The sequence below is a fragment of the Vipera berus genome (genome assembly GCF_964194415.1).
Source record: "Vipera berus genome assembly, chromosome: 1".
Taxonomy (NCBI): Eukaryota; Metazoa; Chordata; class Lepidosauria; order Squamata; family Viperidae; genus Vipera; species Vipera berus.
The window spans coordinates 131,301,745-131,318,289 of record NC_138202.1 but is presented as its reverse complement, the minus strand read 5'-3'; the positions used below and the strand labels follow the sequence as shown (position 1 = coordinate 131,318,289).

The 16,545-nt window shown below is 37.3% G+C and overlaps 1 protein-coding gene across 3 annotated transcripts in view; it reads right to left on the bottom strand.

The window, feature by feature from the left end:
• Positions 1-16,545, bottom strand: part of PDIA5 (protein disulfide isomerase family A member 5) — a 238,001-nt gene that overhangs the window by 64,835 nt on the left and 156,621 nt on the right. The gene's annotated exons all lie outside the window — the stretch shown is intronic.

Below are 16,545 nucleotides of genomic sequence, written 5' to 3'. Positions count from 1 at the left end.
GTGCAGGAAACAAAACATGAATATCAAAATAATTATAATAAAAGCACTACCAGAGTGCTGGCAAGGAAAAGCATTGCATGATCAATTTCTACAAAAGATCAAGGGGAAAGTGGATAAAGATAAAACCTGGCAATGGCAATGGCTTACAACTAGAATATTAAAAAAAAGAAACTGAAGGTTTGATTTTGACTGCTCAAGAGCAAACTACTCAAACTAATGCAATCAAGGACGGAATTGCAAAATGTTCAAATGGTTCAAAGTGTAAACTGTGCAAAGAAGCAGTAAATCATATACTCAGCTTGTGAAGGAAACTGATTATAAGCAATTATATAAGACAATTGCTAAAATGATTCAGTGGAACAACTGTAAAAATTATCATTTGCCAGTTATGAAAATTGGTGGGAACTTATAGTTGAAAAAGTGGTGAAAATGAGTTAAAATACTGTGGAATTTCTGAATATAAACTTGATAAAATTCTTGGCTCATAACACAGATTTTGTTGTTGTTGAAAAGAAAAAAGTGTGGATTATTAATGTGGTAATGTGAACAAAGAATTTGGAGAAGATTAGATAGTATCAGGACTTCAAAATCAAAGTTGAAAAATTATAATCTAAACTGGCAGTGGTGATCCAGTAGTTATCAGTACACTGGGTGCTGTATCAAAAAATCTTGGCTGGCATTTAAAAAAAAATCTGTGCATTGACAAAATTTCCATCTGTCAATTACAAAAGGTCAAACATTTACTATGCTGATATATTACGATATTGTAGGTTCTTGGGAAGAACTTGACGCAAATGAAGGTGAACATGAGATAAGGAACTGGCACCTGAGATTCCGTGTTGCCATGTATAATAATAAATGAGCATTTTAAACAAAACAGGTTAGACGATTTTTTAAAAATGTGTAACAAAATTGATTTAAACATTGTCTCAAACATTCTATGAAAACAATTTTAGGCTGTTACATGTTTTGTCTTATGGGCTAAATTGCATAAAAAGTCTGTTTCCAAATATCTGAATCACTGTTTGTTCACCGAGGCAGAACAATTAAATCTGTACAGTCAAAACACTTTTGAGCAATTTCACAAACCTTGTATCCCGATTTGCAATCCCAATATGTGCTTCCAAATATTACCTTTTCATAGGCAATGTTTCTCAGCTTGAATATTTTGAAAAAATGAAAAAAAAATAATAATTGCTTTTCAGGGAGACTAAATGAATTTCTTCTGCATTCCTATTTCAGGGTGGTTGGAAGTACCTGGTTGCTTGTTCCATGCCAGAAAGTAGAAAGTGAGCAAATTACTGAGATTCAAGAACTAATCAAAATTATACTAAGCCTATAATCATAGTGACTTGAAATCAAGGAAAAATTGTTTATAGAGGGATTATTTACATTATGATATCAAAGTGTTTATAATACTAAGTTATATATTAATCTCACTTTAATGGTTAGAATTCTGCAAAAGATGTCTCTCAGCAATTGAATTCTGGTGTGGTTTTCAATAAACAAAGCCTCTTCTATATAGGCAGCTGAGGTGAACAAAGAGGAAGAGATTTCTCAAAGCACAGCACCCCTCATGGTACCTAGTCACATGAATCTGTACTATACTGCCTTACATGACCACATACTGGTCACATGACCATGGAAATGTCTTTGGACAACATTGGCTCCCTCAGCTAAGAAACAGAGATGAGCATCGCCCCCTCCCGGAAGGGGAAACCTTTAGCTTTACCTTTTATATCTGTTTCTGTTGCAAAATAATGCCTTTGTCCTGTGATTCAGTGTTTAAGTGAGCTGTAGCATTTCTTCACTTTTGAGTATTTCATTTAGCAGCCCCAGAAATCTCTTTCACTGCTGTTTTCTGGCAAAACAACAATCATTGAATAAGCTGCGTCTGGACTTACAACCACGTGATTCGTTTAATGATGGCGGTGACATAACAACTAACAACTGTGGTAAAAATGGTTGTACAATTGAGTCCAGTCATATGGTGACTTGACTCACAACCACAATGTCTTAACGACCAAAACTGCGGGGTTGCTTATAGTTGAAAGGCAAGGATCCACGAGAAAGGGTGATACTATGCAGCTGATACTAAAATCATCCAGTTTTTCCTAAAAGCTAAGTTTATTCAATAAACGTTACATTATCTATCCACATTTCATGCTTCATGTTTGTTTCACTAAATTGTTAAATTAAATCCATTATGTTTCATTTACATTGCTTTCCAGTATCTGAACAAATTATTTGATTTTTTTTCTTGCTTGATGTTTCTTTTAGTTTACTGCTTCTGTCATGCAACTTGTAGAAATATTGGAAGCCAGAAGCTTAGGTCATGCCACATATCACTGGAATATGTAGAATGAGGCTTCCAGCTTCTATTAATGAATACATCTGCTATAAATATTTTAAAAAATCTATATCTGAATACATTAAATTTGCAACAAACATTATAGCCTGTCCATTCACTAAGAATAATGTATCTCTAGTCACCAAGATTGTAGCCTCATTTCCTCCCCATCCAAAACCAAAACAAAAAACAAAAAAACCTTACAATAATTAATTTAGTGCATGAGCAAACCAATTTCTTCAATTTTCTTGCTTTTATTTTTCCCCCTCAAGCTCCGAGGTAAGAAACTTCAGTTCAAAGAAGGTTTGCTTTAAAAGATGGTCAATTTACATTCTCATCATCATTTCTAAAAAAACAAAATTGTCCATACCCCATGCTAATCCCTACTTGGGCACAAAGCCAGCTGGGTAACTTGGGTTATTCAGCCCTAGGAAGGAAGCAAGGAGATCAACCCTGACTGCTCTTTAGAAGGCCAGATCCTGAAGCTAAAACTCAAATACTTTGGCCACCTAATGAGAAGGAAGGACTCACTGGAGAAGAGCCTAATGCTAGGAAAGATTGAGGGCAATAGAAGAAGGGGACGACAGAGAATGAGGTGCCTGGATGGGGTCACTGAAGCAGTAGGTGTGAGCTTAAATGGACTTAGATGGTAGAGGACAGGAAGGTCTGGAGGAACGTTGTCCATGGGGTCGCGATGGATCGGACACGACTTCGCAACTAACAACAACAACTAGGAAGGAAGGCAAACCACTTCCGAAAAACTTGATAAGAAAACTTGCAGGAACAGTTCAAGTCAAAGGATTGATTCAAAGGAAGGAAAAAGAAAAATTACAAACTCTAAAACGTAATTTGTATGTCCTAACTCAAACAGGCCAACTTTGGGACAGACTCATATTTGGAATTTTGAGAGCATGTAATTGACACACTCACAAGATACTGCTATTGGACATCTGCCTATTCACAGAATGGCTATCATGAAAGGCATCATCAGTCACAGAGCATCCATTAGCTATCTCTCCAGGATATTCTCTACCATCTCAATAAGGCCTTTATGGACCCAAAGGCATTCTTCCATGCAAGATGATACTACTTAAAGCCTGGGGTTTTATAGCAGGCCTGCTTCTTAATTTGCTTTCATTAAAAGAATATTTAAACAGTCAGGTGGACCCTGGAGAAACCACTGGGTTTGTCTGAGGATATGCTGGTACCCATATGTTGCTCATCTCTAATACATGTTTCATTTCAAGTTTGAAACCTTCCACTGGAACAAAACTTAAAATAATTTGAATATCTCAGCCATAGGACATAATGGAAAATCAGAACCAGCTACTGCTCTCTTGTTTTTCAACTCCACAAGACTAGATAGGGTGGTAATCTGTGTCAACTGCTAACCACCAGCCAAATGGCAAGTAACTGGTTAAGGATGTTTATTATTTAAAATATTAAAATAAATTATTCTATGAAACCACAGGAATGTAGCCTCACTCCTATCAATTTGAATATCTGTTTACACTAAAATACTTCTCAATAGGAAAAAACACAGACAGGAGTCTTTTCAAATTCTTTAAATATACATGTTGGTCCCTTTGCCTACAGGAGAAAACTCTCCCCAATGCACCCCTCCACCAACATGAATTTGAACTGCTCCATAGCAATATGTTTTTAAAATAAGCATACTAATTTCTCAGAACAACTGGCAGACTAATGCTACAAAAATCCTAACAAATACTAAATGACAGCATGAACTTTCAAAAAGCAGGAACTCTTTGCTACCACCTAGTGATTGTTCAGTTCTTTCAACCTAGCCATAGTGCTCTAGGCATGGTAAGAATGGTGGATAATCTTTTGACTGGCTATTGCACTTCTTTTCTCTCAATAGTCCTTGCTGATATCATAGTCTACATTAGTATATCAGTTGCTGTAAGATGATTATTTTGCTGCTATGACTTTAAAAATGATAAAAAAGCAATCACCTTATGAGTCACTAGACAACAACTCAACTATATAATTTGGAACACTTGAAATACTCAGCTTAATGCACCTTGAAAAAAATTATTTATTCAATTTATATAGCTATTCATCTCTAACATTTGACCCTGAGCAGCTAACAGAAAATAAAAACATCCCCTACAAAAAAACAATATATGACAAATATAGCAGCTAAGATAAAATCAATTAACACCATCAATATAACCAGAATATGGGCTCAACCACGCCAACTGGTTTCCCAAGCTCAACCACATTTATTTTAAGGCCTTATAAAAAGACTTGGAACAGACTGATCTAATAGCAGAAAGATGTTCCTGTAACTGACCTGATCTCATTCCATGTTTGATATTATATTTGGAACAAAACTATTTTGTTTCAGTCATCTGAATACTCAAAACTGCCTTGTTGATATTGGAACACTTTCATATTTCCTCGACACCACAATCCTTCCTACAGCTGATATGATAACTACATCTATCGGGATTTAAAATCCTCCCTTTTTCACTCCCTTCAAAGAAAAGATTCTTTGTGTGTCATCTATTTTCTGTGTGCTACTTAGAGCAGGGGTCTCCAACCCATGGCCTACTATCGGGCCGTGGCATGTTCAGAACCAGGCTGTCTGGGTGGCAGGCTGGCATGCATGCGCCCAAATCAACCTGTGTGAGTGGCGGGCCAGCACATGCGGATCAATTCTCCTTTCCCCCAGGTGGACCACCAAGCCGTAAAGGTTGGGGACTGCTGACTTAGAGGAATGAGCAGCAATAGAGAAGATATTCAGTGTGTTAGAAGTTCAAAGGATGATGCTTAGCCCTTCTTTGAATGAGTGGCATGTCTATGCCAATAATGACAAGAACTATTTTGTTCTAAGAAATTTGATTGTTTCTCCGAGTACCTTTGTCATTATCAGGAGAAAAATTCCACCAATTCCCTTCAAGTTTATGTATCAAATTTGTTTATCAAATTTATATGCAGCTCGTCCAGTGGTGCAAAGCAACACTGAATGCTTTACCTCTTTCCAGATATTGTTTGTCATTTCTCTGTCTTTGAATGTTTCTGCAGTTGTTGGTATATGTATTATATAAATACATTTTGCCCTGAGTTGTTATCATGTATTTCAAATAAGACCATGCCCCACGACTGAAAGCTTATGAGAGAATCTATTCCTAGCACTTACGGTACTAAACCAAAATACATCAAAATAACAACAACAACAACAACAACAAGTTGGAAGGGACCTTGGAGGTAATCTAGTCCAACGCCCTGCTTGGGCAGGAAACCCTATACCATTTCAGACAAATGACTGTCCAGTCTCTTCTTAAAAACTTCCAGTGTTGGAGCATTCACCACTTCTGGAGGCAGGTTGTTCCACTGATTAATTGTTCTAACTGTCAGGAAGTTTCTCCTTAGTTCTAGGTTGCTTTTCTCCTTGATCTTGATTCTATCCCTCTGTTAATGCAGCCTAACACTGTGTTGGCTTTTTTGGCAGTTCCAGCACACGGCTGGCTCATATCTAAGTGATTGTCCACTAGGACTCTGAGATCCCTCTCACAGTTACTACTATTGAGCAAGATACCACCTATACTATACCTGTACATTTGGTTTTTCTTGCCTAAATGTACAACTTTATTTTTTTCACCATTGAATTTCATTTTGTTAGATAGCACCCGATGTTCAAGTCTGTCAAGATCCTTCTGTATCTTAAGCCTATCTTCTGAAGTGTTGGCTATTCCTGCCAGTTTGGTGTCATCTGCAAATCTGATGAGTTTCCCATCCCCTTATCCAAATCATTGATGAAGATGTTGATGAGCACTGGGCCTAGAACAGAGCCCTGGGGCACCCCACACTTCTCTCCATGTAGATGCAGTTCCATTGAGGACCACACGCTGAGTACGGCCAGTCAGCCAGCTATGAATCCATCTGGTAGTGATGCTGTCTAACCCACATTTTTCTATCTTATCAAGTAGTAGGTTGTGATCTACTTTATCAAATGCCTTACTGAAGTCCAAGTAAATTATATCCACAGCATTCCTTTGGTCCACTAATTTTGTCACTTGGTCAAAGAATGCAATAAGGTTTGTCTGGCATCTGTTTTTGACAAACCCATGTTGGCTTTTAGTAATGACTTTGTTTGCCTCTAGGTGTTTGCTGATTTGTTGTTTGATTATCTTTTCCAGAATCTTCCCAGGTATTGAGGTCAGGCCGATAGGTCTGTAGTTTCCTGGATCTATTTTTTCCCCATTTTTGAAGATGGGAACTACATCAGCTCTACTTTAACATGCTAAAACTCCATGATCTACCTCTAAAGAAGTCAATACTTTAGTTTCACTTACTGGTCTAGTCATTGTCTAGTTCCAGTTCAAGAATTACATTAGCAATCCTAGCAAGGAAAAGTATCCACCCAATTTATGATGGAAACTTTTGTAATCTAGAATCCATACATTCATATGCACTCCATGCATCTGATTTAGTGAACTGCAATCCATTAAAGCTTATGCCATCATAAATGTGTCTCTGGATCATTTTGCTTTAATGTAGATTTACAGGCTACTCTTTTGAAATTCCAGCAAGGCTTACTTAAAATAGAATATATGGAGGCTGAAAACAGGGATCTATGACAAACAATATTGCCACTAATCAATGAACTAAAACAAAATCATTAGATTCAATCAAATTCAATTCAATGCAATCAACCTTTTTTGCCCCCCAAAACCTCTTTGACTTGGTCTGTCCCTTCATGTTGGTATCATACTATACCAGCATTGTTGGGGAGTGGAATAGCATATCTCCACCTAAAAAGTACCATATTGCTATTGTAAATAGAATATACCTCTTAATATTATGCAAACATTGATATTTAAGAAACTTACAAGGACTGAAGTGTCCCACTGGGTTGTTTGAAATATGGAATACATTTTTACTTAACCAGATCTAAGCAAAAAATGATTTGCATAAACATAAATGCACCGGAGGGGAAAGCTAATTGATAAGCTAATTGACAAGTGTTAATAGCTGCCAGTTTTCAACAATAGTTTGTTCTCCTGGCATAACTTTCCATCTTTTTTTCCAGATACCATCTAATATATTTTAGGACTTCCCTATAGCAATAACAATAGCACTTAGACTTATATAACGCTTCACAGTGCTTTACAACCCTCTCTAAGTGATTTATGGAGTCAGCATATTGCTCCCAATCTGGGTCCTCCTTTTACTGACCTCAGAAGGATGGAAGGTTGAGTCAACCTTGAACCGGTGAGAATCGAACTGCCACACAGCTCCCAGTCTGCAGTCAGCAGAATTAGCCTGCAACATTGCTTTCCAAACATGGCTCTTTCAAAGACTAACATACCCAGGTTGTACAGTATTATATAAGATTGGATGTTTGCATGTATGTTTGAACATCTAATGCTATTTCCAGACCCACAAAAACAATTTAAATCACATGAGCTTTCCTGGATAGAATGAAAAAGTGCTCCCGAGCATTATTTAGAAAGAAGTTTATGTCATTTAAATAAAAAAATAAAAGTGAGGAAATGTTCTGGTTCTAAGGTTTCATGCTTCATTTTCAGCAAAGAAAGTCTGGATTACTGCCGTTTCATACAAAGTAAGTTGGGTAGAATTAGGGTCTCAGGAAGAGCACAGTCAAATACCTTCCTTTTTAATCGTTTTTTGTTTTTGTTTTTACAAAATGGAGCAGCTTGAGCAGTTCCTATTATTGATTATATGAACCATAAACCGGCTTTGATTTCCAGTACACAGAGGACTCATAACATAGCTGTTAGTCACAGTACAACAAATTTTACTGGCCGATAAGCAGTAACTTTAGCGTACTACAAGAGCAGCACTCTGATAACTCTGCTCTTTTACTATATGTCAGAAGAGAATTAACTATCAAGAGACAACTATTTGCCAAAGCGGGGCAGGCTTATCATGTAATCTCATCATCCTCATCAATCTGTTTCACTTCAATCAGCCCTATTGACAGCTCAGTAATACAAAGCAAGGGATCCAGAAGCGCAGTTCTTTTAGACTCCACAGCTTAGGATAATAACAATAAATAAGAAGTGGACGAAAGTGCTATTTTTAGTAAGCTAACCGCTTTTTTAAAAAAAATAGTTGCAAGCACTGGAATTTATTATAGATTTTTGTCAGATTAATTAACCGAAAATAGGGGAAAAAGGTAAGAGAAAAGTGTGACTAGTGTTAATGGGCCATTGCTACCCCAATTGTGTTCTTGGTGAATTGCAATGCTTCTCTCCCCTTATCCATTGCTTTCAGAATGAAGACCAGCTGAAGAATTTGCAATCATTTAATTTTTTTGTTATGTAGAATTTGCAATCATGTACTGTACTGCCACAATCTGACTCCCCGCCCCTCCCAAATGTCTACACGCACATACACAGCTCAAGATGTTGTCATTTCTGAAGCAAGATTCCAAGTTCTGTCTCTGAAATGCTTCGAGGGGAAACAGAATGGGCTTCAGGGAAGGTACTTACTCCCATTGCCCCAAATCAAAAATCAGTACGCAAAGGAAAACAGTTTGTCTTCTTTAATTTCTCTCTTCTGCTTCAAATCACTTTTTATCAATGATGCAAAATTCCAAATTTAGGAACTATTGCAATATGTGATGGTTTCTCCCACAGGATGTTTAAAGGGAAAAAAATCATTTCTTTTCAGACACTGCTTCACTAAAGAGATCTGTCTCATTTTCCACCGATTTTCAGCTTACTTTATCAAACTCTCTCTAGCCTAATGCATAATTTTCTATCTTCAAATGCATCATCCAGTTCTCTTTCAATAATTTACTATCTATAAGAAATGCTTTACAATGTACAGGCTCTCAGATGATGTCAGGCTCCCTGGACCAAGACTCAGCAATAAATCTCCCACCCACCCCTCTTTACATGGCTTAAATTGGCTATTAGGTTGAAACTCAGCAGAAGTCTCTCAGATTCTTAATATGACACAGCCTGATAAGATTTCTTATTGTAAGACAGCAGGCATATTAAACAACTGGCTGTCCTCTCTGACTGCATGAGGATGCAATTCACTAAGAATCCTGTAGCAATTTAACCTGTTGCTTCTTCTTCCTGTCTTTCCTACATTTCTAAAGACTGTTTTATGCTTTTCAGTCCTTAAACTGAGTGGTTGTTGTGTTAACCCTGCCCTAACAATTTCTAGCTCTTTCATAAGTGCTAGACTGAGAGGCTACTCCCTTAGAAAGTCCACAAACACATTGCTTGAGTGTTATACCTCCATGCCAAGACTGATTGATTGGTTGCTGTTATCACTTGTATGTGATAGAAAATCTACATGTACCCACTCAGATGCACTTATGCTGTCAGTCATACCCATTAAATAATAATTCAACTTTATTTATTTTGGCTATAAAGAAAACCTCACAGAAGGGGACCAGCCAAGACTGATTATTTTATCCTAGTTTCTCAAGAGCATCCCTAAAAATATATCTAGAAAACTAGGAGCTCTACTGTATGGAGTGGGACTTGGAAGAATTGAGGAATCCTTGATAATGAGGCAGAAACATCTCCAGAAACAATCCTTCCATGGAAGCTGCCTTGGCTCCATTTTCATTTGTATTGTCAATGCTACAGTGCACCTTATTCAGGACCATACTGTTAGACAAGGTGAAAAAAGGAATGCACATAATCAATGGCAGCATGTAGCAATTGTATTACCCCTACTTTTACTACTGATGCAACTATTTCAAATTCAAATGTGTCTAAACTGCATCCCATTTATTAATATTCAATAGCACAGCAGTTGGAAGACTTCCCCATATCAATCTTCTCTCCAAAAATAAACAAATGATCTGTATGATGTTAATCATCCACTTTCATAAACAAATGATTTGTAGAAAGTTAATCACCTTATGGCATATTAGTAAGTGAATCAGTGCTGCAAAACTCACATACACAAAATTTTAATTTAAAAGATATTAATTTCATATCTTAGTTGTCATCATTTGTGGTCTTTTGTTTGCTATCTGTTGTTTTTTTACTAATACATTTATAACCTTTAATTTGCACCAAGGTTGAACTAATAAATTAAATCCTTGTGTTTAATGCATTGCTTTGATGAAATAATATTGTAACATTTATAATGTGACTCCATTAGCCAATACAACATATCTGGAGGAAAAAAAATTAATTATAAAGAAAATGGTTTATGATATTCAGCTTCTGTTAATTATCTTGTAATATATTTTGTGTCACTTAATGTCATCTGAAGGGAATTCCAGTAAAAAGATGCTATTCATTACTATTCATTAACTTTCATCTTCTTTACCAGCAAGAGTTCTAAATGTGCTTCTTAGAAAGATTTTATAATCTTGAATGGGATCTTATGTGTGTGAGTACACATACTTGGTGAGGTATGGGCAACAGTACGTTGGCTTGCAAGGTGCAATGATATGCTTGCATAAATTTTTAATTGCACTTCTGACGTACTGACTAAAATGTGCCCAAACTGACTTGGTACTGTTCTTAGTGTTGGCTGCATCTGGTAGGGGTACAACTAAGAAAGGTGAGCTAATTTACACTTTATCTGTATTATCAAAAATATTAATTAACCATGTCTATAATGGGCTCAAAGGGACGCGGTGGCTCAGTGGGTTAGGACGCTGAGCTTGTCGATCAGAAGGTCGGCAGTTTGGCGGGTCGAATCCCGAGTGCCGTGTAACAGAGTGAGCGCCTGTTACTCGTCCCAGCTTCTGCCAACCTAGCAGTTCGAAAGCACGTAAAAATGCAAGTAGAAAAATAGGGACCACTACGGTGGGAAGGTAACAGCGTTCCGTGCGCCTTTGGCGTCTAGTCATGCCGGCCACATGACCACGGAGACGTCCTCGGACAAGCGCTGGCTCTTCGGCTTTGAAACGGAGATGAGCACCGGCCCCTAGAGTCGGAAATGACTAGCACACACGTGCGGGGGAACCTTTACCTTTACCTTATAATGGGCTCATCGTGGTATATGAAAGACCGTGACTTGGATTATAAAAGGATAAAATGATAAAGAGCATGAATTAATAAATGAAATAAAATAAATTATGTTGTATGCTTGTGAAACTAAGAGAAAGGGAAACTGTGATAGACAGTATGAATGAGGATCAATTGCAAAATAAGTAAATGAAGAGAAAATGAGTGAGACAAGAGGAGGAGGAAAATTGAAAAAGTAGTTTTTAGATGGACAGGAGATCCTGAAAAAAAGAAGGTAATAAATTTAAAGAAGAAACAGCAAAATTAAAAAAGAAGCATGTATAATTTTCAAGGACAGCAAATAGAGGGAGGTACATGAACGATGATGGTGTAAACTAGAGTTAGCTATGCTTCTTTTTCTTATTTTATGTGTTTAATTTTTTGGCTGACTAATTTTTACTTTTCTAAGTACTCAGCATAATATTGCATACCCCTAAAATGAGATATAAGGGACGCAGTGGCTCAGTGGGTTAAGATGCTGAGCCTGTTGATCAGAAGGTTGGCAGTTTGGCGGGTCAAATCCTGAGTGCTGTGTAACAGAGTGAGCGCCTGTTACTTGTCCCAGCTTCTGCCAACCTAGCAGTTCGAAAGCACGTAAAAATGCAAGTAGAAAAATAGGGACTACGGTGGGAAGGTAACAGCATTCCGTGTGCCTTTGGCGTCCAGTCATGCCGGCCACATGACCACGGAGACATCCTTGGACAAGCGCTGGCTCTTCGGCTTTGAAACGGAGATGAGCACCGGCCCCTAGAGTCAGAAACGACTAGCACGCATGTGCGGGGGAACCTTTACCTTTACTAAAATGAGATATATTTTTGGAATATGGTAAAATGTATATATGTTGCTTGTGTGCGTGTATACATACTCATAAATTGAAGTGACAGGCTTGGAAGTAGGCAACCTGAATTGAATTCATCCAAAAAAACAATAAGCAGCCTTGGTCAGGTCATGCTATGTGAAATCCCTAGTCATCAGCTACACAATGGGATATACATCAAATATCATCACTAATATGAATGATCATAAGGATGATGGCAAGATTTTTGAAATGTGCCACGAACAGTAAGACAATAAATATCTTTTTATTAAAAAAAATATTATCAATGTAGCTCAGAGGGAATGAAGTGATTAAACTGGGACCTGCAGATACTGGACAACATTTCTAATTCTTTTCTACTAGAGCAGCAATCAACAAAAGAAAAAAAAAGGAAAAAAATACCCTATGAAACCTAACTTTAGTCCCTCTGTGAACTGTAAGATGAAAAGAAAATTTTAAAGGATGGATTAAACGTAAGATCAAATAATTATTCCTAACCACATTATCTCTTCAGATTGATAATAGATGGCAATTTAGAATCTTCCCAAAACTAAAAAAAAATACTGTACAGCAGTCTTGTCCAATTTGCCATTCTCTAAGTGCATAGGATTAACTACCGTAAACTTTACTGCAATTGTTATCCTGGTTTGTGACCATAATAAAAATTTGATTTTATTTACTACAATTGAAGCAGGCTGCCTAGCCTTGTTTATTAGACTTATTATTGTGTTATTTATTGACGAGCTTTATTGATCTATCTCAGTAGCTTATGACAAAACATATCAAAATTAAATCAGAGGACTTAAGAACAAGTAAAAACAGATAAACATGTATTCAAATGGACATATTGTACTGTAGAAAGGAAATTAAAAGACTGGGTCCCTAAACACAGTGGAGAAAGAAAAGAGCCAGGGTGGCTACAAGGAAAGCACAATTCATGCAAAAGGAGCCTACATCTTTACACAAATCTGCTTAGATAATATAAATAAGCTGAGAAGGAACCATACTGTGTTGAAAAGAGTCATTCTGTAGCCTAAGCCAAATTGGGCTTTCAGTGTACCAAGAAGTACATTATAGTTCAGTGGGAAGAAACTACAATGCATTTAGTTCATATAAAAATGGGGACGTTTTTAAAAACTTCCAGAGGCCATCTTAGCTTCCAAATTTTGCAGCATTTGGACTAGACAAATATCTTGGTATAGAAGTTATCAAGTGTGCAGGGCACCAGTGCATACACCAGAAAATTAAGATCATTTTTTTTTGCAGTAAGGGACCCAATTGATGCAGAATTTATTATTTATTTATATACTATACAAAACTTTTTAACCACCCATCTCCCTCACAGAGGGGTTCTTGAGTGTTTCTAGCTGAGAGAGAGAAATTGGTCCAGAAGCAACCTCCCCTCCCCAATCAAATTACGGTTCTTTCTGAGACAGTGTGGCCCCATACTGAGGTCTACTCTCTTTCTGGAATTGTAACTCATTAAAATAAGTAATTCATTCTTGTCTGAATTCATTTTCCATTTACCAAAGGCAGGCGGACATTCAGTAGAACACACCATTAATTGAAGATGATGCAGAGAAACAGATTTGCATGTCATCAACATAATGACAACACCCAGCTCCACATCATTTGCTGCTCTCTTAAGACTTTCATGAAAATATTGAAAACATCAGAGACAAAATAGAACCCCGAAGGACAACATGGGTTAGTGTCTATTTCAGGGAGCAATTATTTCCAAGTAACATTGCCAAAAATCCACTAGGAAAGAACAATTCCCAGAAGGATATCACATCACAATCGATTGTTTCAAAAGTAGCAGAGAGGATGAGAACAATCATGAGAGTAACTCTCCATGTCAGTCCACAAAGATTGAGACTGAGCAAGTCAGTCTCAACCACATTGCCTGCTCTGAAGCCTATTTGAAATACAGTAGCTCAAAATGATTTGCTGCATCCAGGTCTACTCATACTTAAACCATCACACTTATTCAACTATAATTGCCCATCTCCAAAAGATCCAGTGTTGTCTTCTTTGGAAGTGGTCTAATAATGGTCTCCTGTCAGGAAAGCTATGGCTACTTTTATTGAGATTGGTTTGTTTTGGACTTAAGCCATGTTTTCCCCCTCATTGCTATGGTAATGGAGCTGGTTTATCTCTTGTCAAGGTCATCTTCCTTATTCTCTATACTTCCTTTAAACAGGAGATATTTACCTCATATTGTAAGTTTCTCTATTAAGGCTTCTTTTAATAACTTTCAAGCTACACATGCCAAGCCAAAATAGAGCAAGGATCCATAAGGTAAGTGATGAATGTACTACTCTAAACAGCCTGACATGTCATCCAGTGCCATAAATTGAAACTGATCCAGTCACCAGACAATCCCATAATTGATTCTGCATCAATAGCAGTATCTGGTTTAGGCTGAATACAAGAGATGTTATTCACAAAATAATCATTACAGGTTGTGTATTACATCACAATGAATTCTTGAGGGTTCTGCAATTCCACTCCTGGGGGAGGAGAAAGAAGCATCATTACACAAAACAATTCAGCAGCCCGTGAATTGTCCAAGAAAAACAACAACCCGCCTTTCAATTGTGGAATCCAGCTGCACCCAATAGGCTTTTCAGGCACATTGAAATAAAAAAAATAAAATGTCAGTGAATAGTAATGATTTAATTTTGCCTCTAAATCTGCATCAGCAATGCTCTGGAAAAGTCTGTTCAATATTTACTCTGTTTAACAAAATGATTTTGAGTTTTTAAATAGGGCCTCGGGGAATTTATACTTCTACTTCAAAAGCTTCAGTATTTGGGAGAAAGTTTGGGGGGGGATTTCACTGCAGAGATTCAATCAGGCAAAAAATACTTCATTAGCATTTTCATATCTGTAAGGTAGTTCCTGGTTCTGCTGAATACTGCTGCATCATTTAAGAACATTCCAAATTATAAATGTACACATAATCCTTGGCTTACAACCATTTGTTTAGTGACCGTTGAAGTTAACAACAGCACTGAAAAAAGTGATGTATGACCGGCTTTCACACTTATGATTGTTGCAGCATCCCCATGGTCATGTGATCAAAATTCAGGTGCTGGGCAACTAGCATGTATTTATGACAGTTGCACTATCCCAGGGACATGTAATCGCCAGCTTCTAACAAGCAAAGTCAATGAGGGAAGCCAGATTCGCTTAACAATTGCAGTGATTCACTTAACAACTGTAGCAAAGAAAAGTTTTAAAATGAGGCACAATAACTGCCTTGCTTAGCAACAGAAATTTGGAGCTTACCTGTGGTCTTAAGTTGTAAGTGAAGGACTACCTGTATGTTCTAAGCCAGCAGCCCTAACCTTTTTGATACCAGGGACCGGTTTCAGGAAAAACAATTTTTCCACAGACCAGCAGCAGTGGGAAAGTGGGATGGTTTTGTGTGCTACCTATATCCCATGCATGCACTGATGAAGCTTTGCTCACTTGTGCAGTCCTGTTCCCAACAGGCCCCAGACCAATCCAGGGACCAGAGGTTGCCGAATCCCGTTCTAAATACCTTCCAGTATAATACCTGAAACTAAAATCTAGAATCTCCACCATTGCAGAAACATATGTTCTCTCCACAGCATTGTCCACACTTGTATAATTTCAAGAAAAAGAAAGGAAGGCCTGGAGAAGAAATAACTAAAACATGATTCAAATTGGCAGTGATTCTTCATTCAGATATCTTTTCCAGGAGGAGGTGAAGATTAATCAAAGAATTACATAAGTTATCATGAACCCATGGTACACTCCAGATGAGACCCTCAGAATACAACCTTTTTTGTCATTCTTCAATGAGTGTGTGTATGTGGGGGACCAGGTCTTGAATTCTTCAAAAACACATTATTTATAAAAGGGAGGTTGAATGAAGATGTAATTCTCTTAATCCCACCTCTCTGAGAATTTTACGTCTATTTATATCAGTAGTTTCTCAATTTTAGGGACGTGCATTCAGTGGACTGTGCACATAACTGACAACATTTGACCTTGGACTTGGTTTCCAAATATTTCCAATTCAGTTTGACCAATAGTTGCTTCGAAGGGTGCCCATTCTATGTGTTTGTAAAGATTATGGTGTGAACTAAGAAATCATGTCAGCTATTCATAAAACAAAAGAGACTCTGAAGACATATGTGTTGTAGTATAATATAAATGCTACCACTAAATCCATGATATCTGAGGCAAAAAAGAATGAATATGGCATAGGACACATCCTTATGTAGAATACTTCCAGCAATGGTCCAAAAGGATGAATGTACATGGAGTGAAACCCATATCAGCAGCTTTATGAATTTACATTTCAGAGTCAATTATGGACAGCTGTGGTGATTCCTAAACAGCATAGAATTATTAACAGACAACCA